The sequence below is a fragment of the Protopterus annectens genome, chromosome 17.part0, assembly GCF_019279795.1.
Source record: "Protopterus annectens isolate FY-2018-M chromosome 17.part0, PAN1.0, whole genome shotgun sequence".
NCBI classification, from domain to species: Eukaryota; Metazoa; Chordata; order Ceratodontiformes; family Protopteridae; genus Protopterus; species Protopterus annectens.
Window position 1 is genome coordinate 831,928,437 of NC_056751.1, and position 18,135 is coordinate 831,946,571.

An 18,135-nucleotide genomic window follows, 5' to 3' on the forward strand; every position below is an offset into this window, starting at 1 on the left:
GTTGTATTTGAATAGGAGAAGTTTACTGGGTCTGACTCGGGGTTTAACTCAGGCTGTTGATCCTTCTTGTAAAGTAGTTTCTGGTAAAAGAAAGAGGGATCACTCTTTTCCCGAAGAGGATCAAGATTCTGAAAATGAACAGGAAGACACAGAAAAATATACCATTTTTTTACCTGAGATTTTTATTTCAAACTTGGTGGAGAGCCCTGTTTCTGATTCTCCCTTTGGGGGTTACTCTTTCTCTGAAGCTATTGCTAGAATGTGCCAGTGTTTTCAGTGGGAGAACACTTAGGTTTTCCAGTCCCTCAGAAAATACAATGAGCTGTTACAGAAGTATTTTTAGAATGTGCACTCATTCTTCCTGTCCTCTCTGCTTTAGAGGATGTATGCTAATGTCTGCAAGCTGTCCCTAAAAAGTCAGCTAGGATGTATAAAGCTCCTCAGTCTTTTAAATTTTTATACACTATTCCCAAACCTGAACCAACAGCTATAGCTTTAGTTTATCCCACTACTGCTAAACACTTAGTCAATTCCAATCCTACTTTTTCTGATAAAGATGGGGAAGTTATCGGTGGGTATTTGTAAAAAGTGTATGGTTCTGCGGCTTTGATTTTCAGAATTTTGAACCATCAGGCTTATATATTTGTTCTGACAAATAGTGAAAATATGAGGAATGCTTTGTTGCAGTTTCCTCTTGTGAGGAAAAATCTGCTTTAAATAACTTGTGTCTTCTATTGCATGGGTCAGTACTCGTTGTTTACAGTGTGTGTATGACTCTGTTGGTACTTCTTCCAGGGCTATGGCCAACAGTCTAAAAATTAGATTTTAAATTTTCCTTTGAATAGGGATAGAGATTTAGTATTTGGCCCCTCTGCTGCAGAGGTGATCACAAAATGTAATGAAAGGGCAAGCTGACCCAGGGAATCTTAAGATTTTTCAACCCTCCTTTTCCATATTTCCAATAGATTTTCTTTCTCCTTATCCAGTTTTGGCAAGAAAAAAAAACCAGAATAAACAGTCTGTGCAAAATACAGGTAAACTGTCAAACCTCCAAAAACCAAGGACAGTCCAACAAGTCTGAATGACTATTCAAGAAAACTTGTGAACACCTCATACCCCAGCCCCTTTACTTCCAGAAAGTCTGGATCTCCTTTTTTTTTTTTTTGGCAACAGATAGTTTCAGACAAATGGGTTCTGAAAATCATTCATAAAAATTACAGATGGCAGTGGGAGGAGATTCCTCCTTTCCCAGGAGGTCTTTCCTTGTCCTCCAGATCAGACTCTTTTGTTTCCATCGGTTCTTCATTACATGCAGTCCCAAAGAGTGATAGAATCAGATCTTCTTCCCAGGTGGGGAAAGGTTGTTCCTAGTGCCAAAGACAGAAAGTTCTTGGAGACCAGTTCTAGATGTGTTTTTTTTTTTCTTAAACCTGCTTGTGACAGTGCCCAAATTCAGTTCTTTGTCTTTCATGTTTCCTGGCAACACTAGACTTAAAAGATGCTTATCACTTCCATGTTCATCCAGACTTTAGACATTTCTTAAGGTGTTGTGTGTCTAGATCACATCATTATCAGTTCTGTGCTGTACCCTTTGGAATATCCACTGCACCATGAGTGTTCGCAAAGTGTCTAGCTCCAGTTATAGCTCATTGCAGGCTACAGGGTATCCACATTTTTTCCATATTTATTCAACCTGCTTATCTTTGCAGAGTCTTTTACAGAGTGGCAGAAAAATCTCCTTGTTGCACAAGAAATCTCTTACACAAGTTGGGATTCCACGAGAACCTTCAAAAGTCTTTCTTGACTCCTTCACAGTAGATTGTCTTCCTGGGATGTCAACTTGACACCTCCATTCAAGGAGCCTTTCTTCCACAGGAAAAAATAAATCTATAGCTAGCTCTGTTTCTAAGGTTTTTCGCTTAGACTTAATTCACCTCAGGATTTTGGGTCTCATGGCATCTATGATTCTCCTAATGCTTCTGGCAAGACTCCACATGAGAAATATACAGTGATATCTGAAATCACTTTCAGTCAATACTCTTTATCTTTTCAAATCCCAGTGCTGTGGGTTTGTCAGAAGAGAAATCTTTTGGTGGAGACACAAATATCTTTAAATCCATGTGTCTCCTCGCCCTTCCTCCCTGCTCCAAAGCATTCGGTTACCACAGACATGTCAGACTTTGCTTGGGGAGCAGTTTCAGGGGGTCTATGTTAGTTCTTCGAATGCTTAAAATTTCGAATGCTACATGGTCGAGATCAAACGTTTGAAATTTCAGATGTTTGAAGACTGACTTTCAACGGCGCTGTACTCTGCAGATAGGGAGAATTTCCCTTTTCTGCACTGAAGTTTGGTCTTGGAGTTGGTATATTTAAGTAGGGGGGTGTGGGGGGAGTCGCGGTTAAGGTGTGTTTTTTTTTGTTTCATATTTTTTTATTTAATATTTGAGCATCCAAATGTCGAACATTTGGTCTTGACCATATAACGTTCGACATTTTGGATGTTCGAATATTTAACATAGACCCGTTTCAGGAGGGATAAACATGCAGGTGATGTGGGATACAAAGGACGGAAGCAAGCACATAAATATCAAGGAGATGCATGCCCTGATCAAGGCACTTAACTCTCTGAACCATTTTTATAGACACCTGGACCTCTTCAGGTGGGTACAGACAGACCGCAGTCATGTGGTACATCAACAAGCAAGGGGGAACCAGGTCATACCCCCTTTGTAGACTAGCCATGTTAGCTTGGGATGTAGCTTCACAGCACACTGTCCTTCACGCAGGTATTTTACATTCTATCAGAGTAAAACTGTGCATCAGACAAGCTGAGCAGAACCAGGGCAGACCCTCACAAATGGAAACTAGATTGGGGATCTTCTGTGGTAAGTTCCTTAATTAGATCTCCTTGCCTCCACTCTAAACAATCAACTGGCAAGATTCTGTTCCAGAAATATACGCAAGAAGGCCTGGGAGATGGATGCCTTTTCTTTTCCTTGGACAGAAATGTCTCTATATGCCTTTCTACCCTCTCCACTAATATCTAGGGTACTTCTGAAGATTCATAAGGAATCCCCTCAAGATCACTGTGGTGACTCCTTTCTGTTTCACACAACTGTGGTTCTCCCTTCTTTTGGAAATGGCCATGGGCAATTATCATAAGCTTCTTCACAGACTGGATCTACTCACACATGAGCAGGGGGTGTTTGATACATCCTGACATCAATCAACTTCAGTTGTCTGCCTGGATGATAGGGTCTTAATTCCATTTAGGCACCTGTTTACTGAGGATGTGCAGCAAGTACTAATGGCAGCAAGAAAACCTGCTGCTAGAATATCATATTAGCAAATGGGTAAGGTTTTATAGTTGGTGCCATTCAGGGCTAGCTGTCCACTAGTTCTACAGTATTTGTGTGAGTTACTGTCCTGTGGCCTTTCTTATTCCTCTGTCAAAGTTCATTTATTGGCCATTTCAGCATGTCTGCTCATGGATGCCCGTCTTTCAGTGCAATCTCATGTGGACATGTTTTTGAAAGCGGTTTTGTGTAAGAGACCTCCAAGAAAACCAGTGGCCTGGCTTTGGGATTTTGAAGCAGCTCATCAGGCTGAATTGAGGTTCTTAACATGGAAACAGTTTTACTGATTTCTCAGACCTCTTCAAGAAGGCTATCTGAGTTGCAAGCTCTTATGGTAAGTCAGTTCTACCCTATTTTCTATAGGGATAGGGTTTCTTTGAGAACTAATCCTTCTTTTATACCTAAAGTGGTATCTGAGTTTTCTTTAAGTCAAACTGTCCATCTCCTCATTTTCTTTCCTGCACCTAAAAATGAGTGGAGGAGGTTACTCCATACCTTGGCTCTCCACTCATAAATTGGGTACGGTACTATCTTGACACAATTAAATCTGTCAGATCTTCAGATCAATTGTTATTCCTTGTGAACTTAAGAAGAAAGGACAGCCTTTGTCAAAACAGACCATCTCCAAATGGTTGTCTAAGGCTATTACTTTTTGTTATAGTCACTCTAAGAAAACTGTTCCAGACAGGGTGAATTCTCACTTTATCTGGGCCTTGACTTCATCTATAGCTTTTTGGAAAGGTTGGATTCTAGAAATATTCTAGAAGCAGCAATTTGATCCACTCACTGTATATACTTTTACAAAGCACTATACACATGATTCCTTCTGTAGGTCTAAATCAAGCCTTGCTAGGACCATTGTCTAGGGGATCCTGCACTCTCTTTCTTCCATCTCCCAAATGTAGTTAGCCAAGATATTCTACCCATATATTTAAGGCTACTGCAGCAGTGATCAACATGATGAACATAGTATACAGTTGTGTAAGTAAACTTACTATAAAAGTAGATGTTCAAATGACAGAGTTTACCAGTTCTTGTTTGGGTAATTTGCCAGAGGATATCCATAAAAATGTGTAATGTCAGCTATCTACCCTCAACTCTGTTTCCAATGGTTCCATGTGCCTGATGTCCAATGCAGCTGATGAAACATTGAGAGCAGCAGACTACGGCATAGCCTTACTCTGTCATGCTTTGATGCAGTTGTGTGATTTCACTGAAGGCTTTAAGATGTCCTTCTTTAATACCCTTTTTGATGAATCCACTGTCTTTGGTCCCAAGGTTAAGGATGCAGTAACCAGGAGTGAGCAGGATGGTATGACCCTGTCTGCCATAGGAATCCACTTCTGAACTCCTCCGAGGATCTTGAATGAAGAGGAAAGATGTGGTTCCGAAAATCTCCAGATTTTAACCAAGACCCTTCCTCGGATAAACCTTCCCATGGCAGAGGGGGTGGTGTTTTCAATGGATATTTCCCTAGAGGCAGTCAGTCCACAGAACCAAGGATTTCCAAGATCTTTTTCTGGGAAATCCTTCCAGCTCTCCTGGAGAATTGCCCAACTGCCGCACACTGGAGGCAGTCAGGGTCCACTTATCCCTGTACCAACAAATCTGACAAGTCATCACTTCGAATTGATGGATCCTGCGGACAATCACCAGAGAATACATAATTCCCTTTCTTTATCCTCCCCAGCCAAGAAAGAAGATTTGTCAGTGCTACCCTCCTAAATGGAATCTACTACAACAGGAGTGAAAAAGCTGTTTTAAAAAATAAATAAATAAAAAGAGCCATCCAAGAGGTCCCACTAGGCCACGTAGGATCCAGCATCTATTCTGGGTTCTTTTGGGTTCTAACAAAGGCAAGGGGACCAAAGGTCGATTTTGGACCTCTTTCATTTAAACTAGTTTGTGAAGTAGACAAAATTACAGATGGACATGTTTCAGTCATTCTACCTGTACTCAGGAAGGATAACTAGATGTGCTCAGTAGATCTCCAGGATGCTTATTATCATGTAAAGATAAACAAGCATTCACGGTGATTCCTCCATTTCAGGCTTAGAGCCAATCATTATCAATTAATTGCTCTTCCCTGTGCTCTTACCATAGCTCCCCGGGCATTCACCAAATGCATGGCAGTAGTCACAGCCTGTCTCGGGTTGCAAGGGTTCCAGGTTTTCTTGTACTTGAATGATTGGCTTCTAACAACTCCGACCAAGAATCTACCCATCAAAGGAGGGACACTTTACTCCTGTTACTTCACTGCTTGGGTGTCACAGTCATCATCCTCAAGAGTCGGCTAAAGCCCCCTCAGCATTAGAATTGATTGGATGCCACCTAGACGCATTGTACAAGATAGCTGTTTTACCACATACCATGATTCTTTCACTTCAAAAAGTAGCAAATGAGGTTTTGCCTCATACGTCCCTACCAGCAAGACTGGTTCTAAAACTACTAGGACTTATGGCTTCAACAATCATTCTGGTCTCCTATTTCTTGTTTCCACACAAGGGTCTTTTATTGGACTGTTATTTGTTCAGTGGTCCCAACTACATCATCAAGCGAGTGCACCCATCAGACTTGCTCCAATATGAAGGACTCGTATTACCTGGTGGGTATCTTTCCTAGTTTTGTTTGAGGGCTGTCCATTTTGTCCCCCTCATCTCATACCTGTGGTCACTACGGACAACTCCCTTTGGGGGGAATATTACAAAGGGAATACTGTTCATTGTACCTGGACTGGGATGTTAACCTTTACATTAATATTCTGGAAATGAAAGTAGTCCTATTAGCATTGCAGACATTTCAAGACTCTGTGCTAACAGGTGTAATCTCCTTTCAGACAGACAATATGTCCGTAGTTTGGTACATCAGCAAACAAGGGGTAACCAGTTCCTCTCTTCTGTGTTGAAAAGACATGAAGATTTGGCAGTGGGCAATGTCTTCTGCAGCAAGACACATCCCTGGGACTTCCATTGTGCTAATGGACAAGCTAAATAGAAACATTCTTCTACCTCATGAGTGATCCCACAATCAAATAGTGGTGAATGAAACTTCTTGTCGCTGTGGCCAACCATGTTGTGACCTGTTTGCATCACCTCAACAACTAGTGCAGCAGTTATTTTGCCCTGTTCCCTCCTCGGGGTCAGTCATCAAAGGACTCTGCAGTCTACAGTTGGCCCCCGGGTCTTTTGTATGCCTTTCCCCTATTCCCCTTAATCACAAAGTTCATTCAGAAAGGTGAAATTAATCCTCATTGCTCGTTACTGGCCCTGACAAGTTTGGTTCCCATTTCTTCGGCCTTATGTACTTTGTCCTCCCTGGACACTGGGTCACAGTCCAGACCTTCTATCTCACCCATCCAGTTATCCTCTCCTGGATCTAGGCACCCTGAATTTAATCACTTGGTTACTCCAGTCTTAATGATGGCTAGAGATGCCAGGTTTAAAAAAGTAGTAGTTCACATTTTAACAACTTCTCAGAAATCTAGAACCAGGAAGGTTTGCTGAAGTAAATGGAAAAGGTTTTCATTCTGGGCAGGAGAGATGGAATTGGGTCCTTTCTCTGCACTTTTAACTTCAATATTGGATTTCTTATCAGATTTGTTTCATAAAGGTTCTAGTTTCTCCACTGTAAAGTCCATTTAACAGCTATTTAAAATTGTCACATTGGCCATATTCAGATACTGATAGCGTCTTTGAAAGTTTCTAAAGCCTTGCTCAAGGGAACCTTCCTTCTCAGACTTTCCATAAGAGATTGTTTTCTTGCTTGGGATATCAAAGCAATGCTGCAAGCTTTTGTACAATCCTCTCTTGAACCAACAGCGTAAGTAGATCTTTAACATGGAAAAACAGTCTTGTTGGTGGCAGTCACTTCAGCCAAGAGAATCTAAGTTACAGGCCTTTTCTTGCAAATCACCATATTTGACCTTTCATAAGGATAGACAGTTCATAAAGCCGAATCCTTCCTTTATTCCTAAGGTGGCATCCAAATCTAGCATCAGTCAATCCATAAATCTTCCACTTTTCATCCCCAAGTTCTAAAACAAAGGAGAATATGCACTGATGTTCTTAGACAACTTAGATTTCATCTCCACAAAGGACTTCAGAAAATCATATCAATTATTTGTTGCCTTTTCCAAAGTCAAATTAAGACACAGGGTTTCCAATGTCACCCTTTCTAGATGGCTGTTACACTGCATTTTGTTTGTTCATGACAAACTGGGTGTACCATTATCTAAAAAAAAAAAAAAACAAAAAAAAAACAGCTCATTCAACAAGTTCAGTGGCAGTTTCCACAGTTTTTCAACAAAATCTTCCCATTGGTGAAATGCGTGCTGCTGCAACATGGTCTCCAAATTGTCACCTATTGTACATCGAAGAACAGGTGGTACTCTGAATTTTGCAAACATCAACCTCAGCTGGTTGCTTCTTCCTATATTTAAATACCTTTGTGCTAGGCTTGGTTCAGTCATAGTTTTCTGTATAATATATCGGTTAGTGGGCAGACTTGATCCGAGGTATTCAGGGAGAAGAGACAGGGATTTTGGGTAGGGAAGGAGCCAAGAGCCCTGGAGCCACATGTTTGGAGGTGCCGAGACTGGATCTGAGTCAGAACAAAGTCCCATCTGTTGAACCAGATGAAAATAGGACAACACAGATCTGTCGTTATAGTGAGTGCATAACTTTCATTTAAACAACAGGATGCAGGAGGTCATTGTGGGGTTACCGTCTGTCCCAGCATGGTTTGAGTGGTTCATAAAGCTCTCTACTCACACCTCTTCTTTTTGGACTGTTCTTTTCACATATAAAAGTGAGAAATGGCCTGTAGATGGCCTTTTATACTGATGATTACAAAGTAGTTAACCTAATTGGTTCAGTAAAAGAAGCCAAAGTTTTCTAAGACTATCTACACAAAAAACACACCTGGCACAGTAGCAATGACCTTTCAGTCGATATCAGTAAATGTAGTATTATGTGACTTGGCAAAAAGGGCATAGATTATGATTAACTATTAAATGGTCATTTCATAAAACATTCCACCATTATTAAAGGTCTAGAGACAATAGAAGAGAGCACTTTAATGACTGGGGTATATCTACCAAAATCAGAAAAACATATTCTCTAGGCCATTTAATTCTAAAGGACACACCTTATTAGTCCAAGGGACCATTGTATCACTCTACAGACACTCATCTGACCCATTATTAAATAAGTACTATATTTTTGTAGCCTTTGAACAAGCTACCCGAAAGAACTTGAAAAAGTACAAGGATTCTTTACAAGAAATCATAGGGCTGGAAAACTTGGAACTATTTAGAAAGGCTTCAGGACCCATCATTATTTCTTTATGGGTTGCTAAGAGGTGACCTCTGCTTGGTGTGTATGGTAACATCTAATCCATTTCTGTTTGAAAATATATGTTTAGAATAAACTGCTGGGGGAACAAACCCCAGATAAGGAATGCTAATAGGGAAAAAAATCACTGCTACATTATCATTGCTTTCCAAAATTATTGAAAAAGATTCCCCATGTATACAAAAGTCAGTCAGTAACTTCACTAGAACAGAGAACCTAATAGAAAAAAATGATGGCTAGATCACACAGCATTCACTCCTCCCAGTATCAGGATTTCATTTATTTTCACTGAACTGCTTGCCATTTCCTCTTTAAATTCTAATCGGTATGTTCATAAGAAGAACCCAAGCACTGCTCTAAAATAAAATAAAGAATGCCTAGCAAGTATCATCATCAGGCAATGTGTAATGTAAAATGCCTAGCAAATATCATCATCATCAGGCAATGTGTAATGTATGTGTCATGTTTTTTGTTTGCTTTTTTTTCTGTTATTTTATTTTTATGTCTAATTTGCATTTGTTTACCAGGATAGAGGGGTCTATGTTTACACATCAAAGAAAAACATAATCGAATGGCTGTTCCATGAACAGTAATCTGTGTATGCCACTTTCATAGAAGAGTGAAATCGTAGTAAAAGAAATTATCGAAAGACAATAGTTGGCTAACAACATGGAAGTACCACACTGTATAAGATAAACTAAATAAAACTTTTTAAAAGTTGCCCCTTTCCCCACTGTAGTGCGATCTTAGAGTTGGTATATATAGTTAGGGTGTGTGTGGGGTGCAGCCTCCCACCTTTGTAGGTTATTTCCTTGTTGTTGGTCAACTATTACATTTCGATGATGTTTTTTAAGATGATTTCAGTCTTCGTTGAAAGCGATGTTCAGAAATTACTGTTCATGGACTAGCTGTTCAATTAAGTTTTTCTTTGACGTGTGAACATAGACCCGGGATAGAGCACTGACTTCCATAGACCTTTCTCAGACTCAATCTGAGAGTGGTGTCTGGTTAAGTGGCTTGCTGAAAGTTGCATAGTTAGGCAATGAAGGCTGAGGGAATCAAACCTTGTACCACTAGACCTTAGGAAACAGCTCGTTATCAGTTCCTTAATCCTCTAAGCCAACTGCCAGAATATAATTAGTTGTCCTGATCTGGGGTTTGAAGAAGTCTGGCATTAGTGTCCTTCAAAGATAATTTTCTGTGTTTTATGAAAATTCTATCACATTCTGAAAAAGTCTGTCATTAGCTTCCTTCAAAAATAATTTTGGTATGTTTATGAGAAGTAGACAGTATCAGCAAGGGGTTACAGCAGTCAGACTTTATAAAGACTGTTACAAAAGGAAATACTGCCAGCCCAGTTAGCTGGAATTTTGTAAATAATTATATGTCATTGGTGAATATCGAAATGATTTGTGTGACATTCTTGTGTTACAAATATGTTAGAACTGTATGTCATGTGTATATCAAACTGCTTGTACAGATTTGTGTGTTGAAAAGGGTATTTCCAAAAAGCTTGTGTTTAAAATGGATCCACAGTGTTCCCTACTGGAAAAGAACAGAAATGTAAACGCAGTATTGTAATTGTTTAAATGTATACATTTTAATAGTGGAAACTGGAATGCAGGAGGTTAACTTCAGAAAAATAACTGAAATTAAATTAGTTTATGGCTGCACAATAAAAGATGGTATCTTTCAGTTTTCAATGCAGCTAGACACAGTCTGTGCTGAGAAGCTTCCTGTATTTTCTTCGGAGTGAACTAATTACTAGTTTTGAAATGTGAAGGAATGCAATTATTTTATGACTTCAGCATCTGCCAAAGATATGAGGTCTATGTATTTTCACAGGTAGATGCTAAATACTGCTAGATTCCAGCAGTGGGAGTTTCACCTGGAATAGAGTCAGATGACGAGAAATTATGTCATTCTGCCAGATATAGCAGCAGTAATATTTGAGATATTAATTTGAGAACTCTCTTAGAGAGTGCATTCTCTATTCTGTCTTGGACCTGACAACAATAGGAACCATTCACCACAACATCTGCCTTGCTCTGATGAAGTAAGTTTCTAGGAAATAGTATAATTATCGTAGATATAGTCAGGAATATAGCAAAGTCTAGTTTAGATATGTTTCTTTATTTATTTGAGACTGTCCTGCAATGTTGTTTTAAATATTTCCTGTGATTTTGAACTCTGATGTCACTGTGAATATGTACTGAGTATTTTCTTGTTCTTTTATTATTAAATATATTTAAACCTTTCATTGTGGCTGATCTGTCTAGAGATATTCAAGTTTTGAGAGTACTTGCATATTTATTTGGTAGCACTGTGTGGGCCACTCCTAATAGCCTTGCTCTTGGTCAAACTAGCATTTGTATTAATATTAATATTACACAGTAAGATTGGACACCCTTTGTTAAGGGTCTTAAAGTAGCTGATAAGGAGTTGATTGGTGGCAGTGATAACTACCGTATAGTCTGGGCAACATAGCTAGTAAACCTGTGCCATCCTTTCAAAGATGTGTGTGTCTGTGTGTGTAAATCAAACCTCAGAGTGTGTGTCAGCTGCTTGGGCAGGGACACGAAGCACCGGTTGGACAGAGAGGGTGTTGGAGTTGTAGGCTTGGCCACTCAGTTGAGATCTCAACTCTATAGCTGTGCCAGTGGGGAGTCTTATTGGAGATCTGGAGAAAGAGGGAAAAACCAGCCCTGGACTGACTGTGGTCTCTGTGTGCTCTTAAGGGAAATTGCACTTGATGCAGAGAGCTACATCTGGAAATACTACGTGTGTACTTGTCATCCTCCCAGTGTACGTCCCCAGTGGTGAGGATTGAGGCTGCTTGATTATTGGCCCAGTGGTGGGGCATCACATAATTGCTGGCAGTGGTGGGATCACCACATCACATACTGGGATTCGGTGGTGTGGATATTGAACTCCTGTAGCCTGTAAACAGTGGTCACTATAGAAGGTGTTTGTACTCTCAAGCAGCCACGAGGTAGACATTCAGAGTTTTATATCACAGACATTTTATTTATTTTTTTGTTAGCTTAGTTACTCAGGGAGAGCATGCAAGGATGTCAGCAGAGAAGTTTGGCAAGCTGACAAGGAGCCAGTTGGCTGAGATGTGCCAAGACAAAGGACTGGTGCATGCCAACCTGACTAATGCAGAAATGATTGCAGCCTTAGTCACAGCTGCATCACAAACCAGCAACCTGGAGGACAACCAAATTGGCCTTGGGGATGTACAACTCCCAGAAAATGGACAATTCAACTTTGTCTCAGAGGACTTAAAAATCCATCTGGAGTTAGAGATTTGAACTGGAGGCCAAACATTTAGAACTAGAATCAGCATTGGAGGCCGAAGCAGAATCAGCAGAGAGACTGTGGTGTTTGGAATTAGAATCAGCAGAGAGACTGAGATGTCTGGAAGCCAAAGAAAATGAGAGGCAGAGGCAACATGAAAAGGAGATGCTGACTCTTCCCCAGGGTCATGGAAGTAATGGGGAAGGGAATAACCAAACCCAGAAGCAATAAAGGTCAGTAAATCTCTTCCACAATTTATAGAGAGTGATGGTTTTGATAGTTGTATTCATATGTTTGAAAGGGTTTGTAAACAGTATAATGCTGACCAAGGGCTCTGGGTACCATTCCTGACTCCCTTACTCCATGGTAAAGCTGTAACCGCTGTTTCTAAATTGTGATACTGATTGCTTAAATTGTAATACAGTTAAAAATGGTTTATTAGAGTGTTTTAAGTTAACACCTGAAGCTTATAGAAAAACGTTTTGTAAGTATAAACACAAAGCAGATGAAAGTGTGTGTGAATATATTGCTGACCTAAGCACTTATTTTCATAGGTGGGTGAGTGTGTGTCAGGTCACCACTTTTGAAGGGCTGGCAGGCCTTTTGGTGAAGGAGCTAGCCTTTAGCACTTTGGCTGAGGATATGAGAATCTGGTTGGCAGATAGGGAATACAATACAGCAGATGAGTTGGGGAAAAAGGGATACCTAGCAAGCAGGGCATCACTGCACAGGAAAGGGATATCCAGTGCTGCACATGGGTCTAAAGGAACCCATGTTGGGTGGTCTAAACCACCCCAACAGAGTCTGCCAGTAGCAGGGGAATCCACTAGTTCAGGTACATGGCCAGGAGCAAGGGTTAAGTATTTTAAATGTAACCAGTGGGACCATGTTAGCATATATGTGTCCATGGAGGCAGGGTTGAGAACAAAAGGTAGGAGAGCCAGTAAGTGGGAATGACAGAATGCCAGCAGTAAGTTGTCTGGAGACAACAAGGGTAACAAACTACCACAAGAGGTTATATCCTTTCTTAGTAGCTGGGAAACAGGCCACTGCTAAGAGAGACACACACCCTGACCTAACCATTGTGAAGCCTGCAGTGGTTAAAGAGGAACACTACTTGCTTGGGCAGTCTACTCCAGTCAGAGCTTTAGGAGGGACCCCATTCCAGATACCTTTGGCTAGGGTTCACCTTAACTGGGAGGATGGAAGAGGAAGCAAGCAAGTAGGTGTGTTTGAGGATATCACTGCAGATGTCCTGATAGGGAATGATTTTGATGATGCAGTACCTTGTGTACATGCAGTTACACACAGTCAGACTTGGAGACAAGTATGTGGGTCTGGTAGCCTGGGGGGGACCCAGACAGATTGCACACTTGAAGCTAGGACTGGCGAGTTGGTTACTTCAGGGAGGGATCTGCCCTGTAGCAGTGAGACTGAAGGTGAGCCACAGCTGCCTGTGGGTAATGATGTTCCCCTGGACAGAGTGACTGCAAGGGTAGAGGTGAGTAGTAGTACCCAGGCTGACAGTGAGGCACTGCTGTCAGAGAATACCAGACTTCCTGTGAAAGGGGAGCTGGGAAGGGTTACAAAGAGAGAGTTGAGATAGGCTCAACTCTCAGACTCTACATTACAAGGCTTGAGGGAGATAGTTATGGAGGTGCCTGATTCTCAAGGAAAAGGGGAATTTGTATACTGGGACAAAGGGTTACTGTATGGAGAGTGGACCTCTGAGGGGAGGGCTGGAGGGTGAGAGAGTACAGCAGTTGGTAGTGCCCAGAGCCTACTATCTGGCACTTCTAGCCATGGCTTATGACATTCTCTTTGCAGGTCATATGGGCATAAAGTGTACAAAGAGACATATTATGCAGAACTTTTATTCGCTTGGGATTTCCAGAGATGTAACAGGGTACTGCATGACCTTCGAGCAGTGCCAAAAAGTAGGCAAGACAGGAGACAAGGGGAAAACTCCTTTGATGCCTTTGCCTGTGATTGAGGAGCCGTTTCGGAGGGTAGCTATGGATATTGTGGGGCCTCTGAGTACCCCAATTCCACATGAAAGAAGTATATCCTGATGGTAGTAGATTATGCTACCAGATGCCCTGAGGTGGTGGCTGTGTCCTACATCAATTCAGAAAAGGTGGCAAGTGCTTTGTTAGAAATTTTCAGCAGGGTAGGTTTCCCAAAGAAATACTGACTGACAGAGGTGCCAATTTCATGTCGGATGTTCTGGCTTGTCTGCGGAAGCACTGTGTGGTGAAGCACCCAAAGACCACCACCTTCCATCCCCAGACTAATGGTCTTGTGGAGAGGTTAAACTCTACACTAACAACCGTGCTATGAGCATTTGCAGACAAGTTTAAGAGGGAGTGGGACAAATATCTTCCCCCATCTTTTGTTTGCTTTTACATAAAGGTGCCCCAGGAATCCACAGGTTTGTCACCCTTTGAGTTGCTCAATGGGCATAGGGTGAGAGGACCTCTAGATTTGATTCGTGAAGAGTGGGAGGGTGAGTGTGAACCGTACAAGGAGTCTGTTGTGGCACATATCCTAAACATGAGGACAAGGCTCAGGGAACTCATGGGCTTGGCCCAGGAGATCATGGCAGAAGCCCAACAGCAGAAAAAGGTCTGGTTTGACAAGAATGCTCGAGCTAGAGAGTATGCTGTGGGGCAGCAGGTTATGGTTCTCATTCTTGTCAGACACAAGAAGCTGCAGGCAGCTTGGGAGGGGCCTTTCAAAGTGGTAAGGAAGGTCAGTGATGTTAACTACATGGTAGGACAACTAGGCAGGAGCACAAATTGTACCATGTTAACACCATGAAACCTTACCTTGATAGGCCCTTGTGCTAAGTGTTTGCAGTAGAAGGCAGGAGGAGTCTGAGGGGGATCTGTGGCTACAGGGAGCCAGCCAGCAAAATCCAAAGTTACTGCAGTGGAGCCTAGGGATGCAGGCATATGATATGACGGCGCAACACCGTAATGGGGTTAGCAATGTAAGACAGGGTATGAGATGATGAATTCCCAGATAGGTTCATCCCTCTCAAGCAATATTTCTCAAGGGTCACTTGAAAAACTAGCTTGAGTCTTCGAGGGCTGGGAAAAGTGTGATGAAAGACATACTGCCAGTTCAGCTAGCTGGAATTTTGTAAATAATTATATGTCATTGATGAATATTGAAATGATTTGTGTAAGATGCTTGTGTTACAAATGTATTAGAACTGTATGTCATCAAGCACGCAGTCAGTTGAGGGCCTTAGGCACCCAGGTTGATAGCAAACTGACTTTTGACCACCATATTGCTTCCATTGTTAGGAAAGCTTTCTACATGGCCTACGTGATTAGTAAGGGTATCTCATCCAGGGACAAGGTAGTCATAACATCCCTGTATTCTTCCCTTATAAGACCCATTGTTGAGTACTTTGCCCCTTTTGGCATATAACTCACAAAGCACATGCAGCAGCTGGCGAGACCACAGAGGTTCCTTACCCAGAAAATCCAGGGCCTCAAACATCTACCCTACACAGATAGGCTAAAGGCCCTGTCCCTCTACTCAGTCTCCTACAGACTCCTCAGAGGTGACTTCTGTCTGGCATACAAAGCAATCTCAGGCCCTGCCTTGATGAGACTGCTGCATATCCACACGTCAAGCTGCATTCGAGTAACCCACACGCGCAACCTCAACCTGGTATGTGACGTCAATAGGACTTGTTGGCAGGACAGATTTGTGTCCCAGAGACTCCCCTTTTTGTGGAATAGACTCCCTTTCCACGTCAGGCAGAGAGTACCTCGTTAACCTTTTTAAGCACAACCTGGATAACTGGATGGGGGAACAGAAAATACCTTTGGGATTCCACTTGTGTCCCTGCTGGACAGTGGCATAGGGTGCTGACTTGTTGGAACATGGGCTAAATTCTTGGCTAGGCTTGTAAGGGCCTCTGGGCCAATAGCCTAGTAACTTCCTATGATCCTATGTGTATATCAAACTGCTTCCACAGATGTGTGTGTGTTGAAAAGGGTATTTGCAAAAGGCTTTTGTTTAAAATGGATCCACAGTGTGCCCTACTCGAAAAGAACAGAAATATACATGCACTATTGTAACTGTTTGAATGTATATATTTTAACAGTGGAAACTGGAATACAGGTAGTTAACTTCAGAAAAATCACTGAAATTAAATTAGTTTATGGCTACGCAATAAAAGATGGTCTCTTTCAGTTTTCAATGCAGCTAGATGGAGTCTTTGCTGAGAAGCTTCCTGTATTGTCTTCATAGTGAACTAATTACTAGTTTTGAAATGTGAAGGAATACAATTTTATGATTTCCAGCATCCGCCAAAGATCTGAGGTCTATGTATTTTCACAGGTAGATGCTAAGTACTGCAGGATTCCAGCAGTGGAGGGTTTCACCTGGGATAGAGTCAGATGACAAGAAATTATGTTATTCTGCCAGGTATCGCAGCAGTAATATTTGAGATATTAATTTGATAACTCTCTTAGAGAGAGAGTGCATTCTGTGTTCTGTTTTGGACCTGACAACAACAGCAACCATTCACCACATCTGTCTTGCTCTGATGAAGTAAGTTTCTAGGGAATAGTATAATTCTCGTAGATATAGTCAGGAATATAGCAAAGCTTAGTTTAAATATTTTTCTTTATTTATTTAAGACTGTCCTGCAATGTCGTTTTAAATATCTCCTGTGATTTTGAACTCTGATGTCACTGTGATTATATACGAAGTATGTTCTTGTTCTCTTATTATTAAATATATTCAAACCTTTCATTGTAGCTGATCTGTCTAGAGATATTTAAGTTTTGAGCGTACTTGCATATTTATTTGGTGACACTGTGTTGGCCACTCCTAATAGCCTTATTCTTGGTCAAACTAGCATTTGTATTAATATTAATATTACACAGTAAAATTGGACACCCTTTGTTAAGGGCCTTAAGGTAGCTGATGGACAAAATACAGAATGCACTCTCTCTCTAAGAGAGTTATCAACTTAATATCTCAAATATTACTGCTGCGATACCTGGCAGAATAACATAATTTCTTGTCATCTGACTCTATCCCAGGTGAAACCCCCCACTGCTGGAATCCCGCAGTACTTGGCATTTACCTGTGAAAATACATAGACCTCAGATCTTTGACAGATGCTGGAAGTCATAAAACAATTGTATTCCTTCACATTTCAAAACTAGTTGACTGGTGGCAGTGATAAAAGTTGGTGTTTTGGCCGTTCGGGAAACTTGGAGTTCGACATTTTGGTATCGAACAAGTGAGATTTGACATTTTCACCTGTTGATCTCATGATATAGACCCTAGTAAACCTGTGCCAGCCTTTCACAGGTGTGTGTATTTGTCATCCTCCCTGTGTACATCCGCCACTGGTGTCAGTGGTGAGGATTGGGGCTTCTTGATTACTGGTCCAGTGGTGGGGCATCACAAAGACCATTAGGACATAAGTTTGACATTTGATCCCATGAACCTACAGGACCTGCAGAGCCTTTTGCCTAAGCCAGAAAGACTGAAGGCACTGGGACACTGATTCCTCTGCTTAACTTTATATTGCCTCTGTCAGCAACACCCAACTATGACTAATTCACTTGAAGTAAGGATGTATAGGGTTTATTCTGTGTCGTACCCAAGTCTAGACAGCTGCTTGGTTCTTAAATGTGTTGCTGCCTGCCAGGGAAAGGGGTACATGTTGCCCCTCCCCTTCTTGTTTTCAGGTTAATGGTAGGTAAGGAACGCTGCAGTCTTTATCGTATGTGAAGTAAGTGATTTATCTAAGGCAAAGGTATTCAGGAAAACCCCTTTTGATGGTGGGGAGGTGTTATATACGTTTTGCCCTTGATCCTGCTACTTTGGGGCCTTCTATGTTTTTAGGAAATCTGCTAAGCTATACTCACCTTTATAAAATACCTCCTGTGTCACCTAAAAGTTGGAGTTAAATGCATCTATTCAACTTGGTAATGTTTTATTTTATTCAGTAAACCCTTTTAATTAGTACTTTCCAACAGAGGATAGTACTTGCTAGGCATACTTTATAGCAGTCCTTCGAGTCTTTTGATGAGTGTTCTGCTGAAAATTTGTTTTTTCATAGTCTGTATTTGTATATATGTTGTCCTTTG

General features: G+C 41.3%; 1 protein-coding gene across 1 annotated transcript in view; it reads left to right on the plus strand.

Annotated features, from left to right (window-relative positions):
* PIDD1 (p53-induced death domain protein 1) overlaps nt 1-18,135 on the plus strand; it is a 1,004,177-nt gene that overhangs the window by 110,490 nt on the left and 875,552 nt on the right. The window lies entirely within an intron of this gene.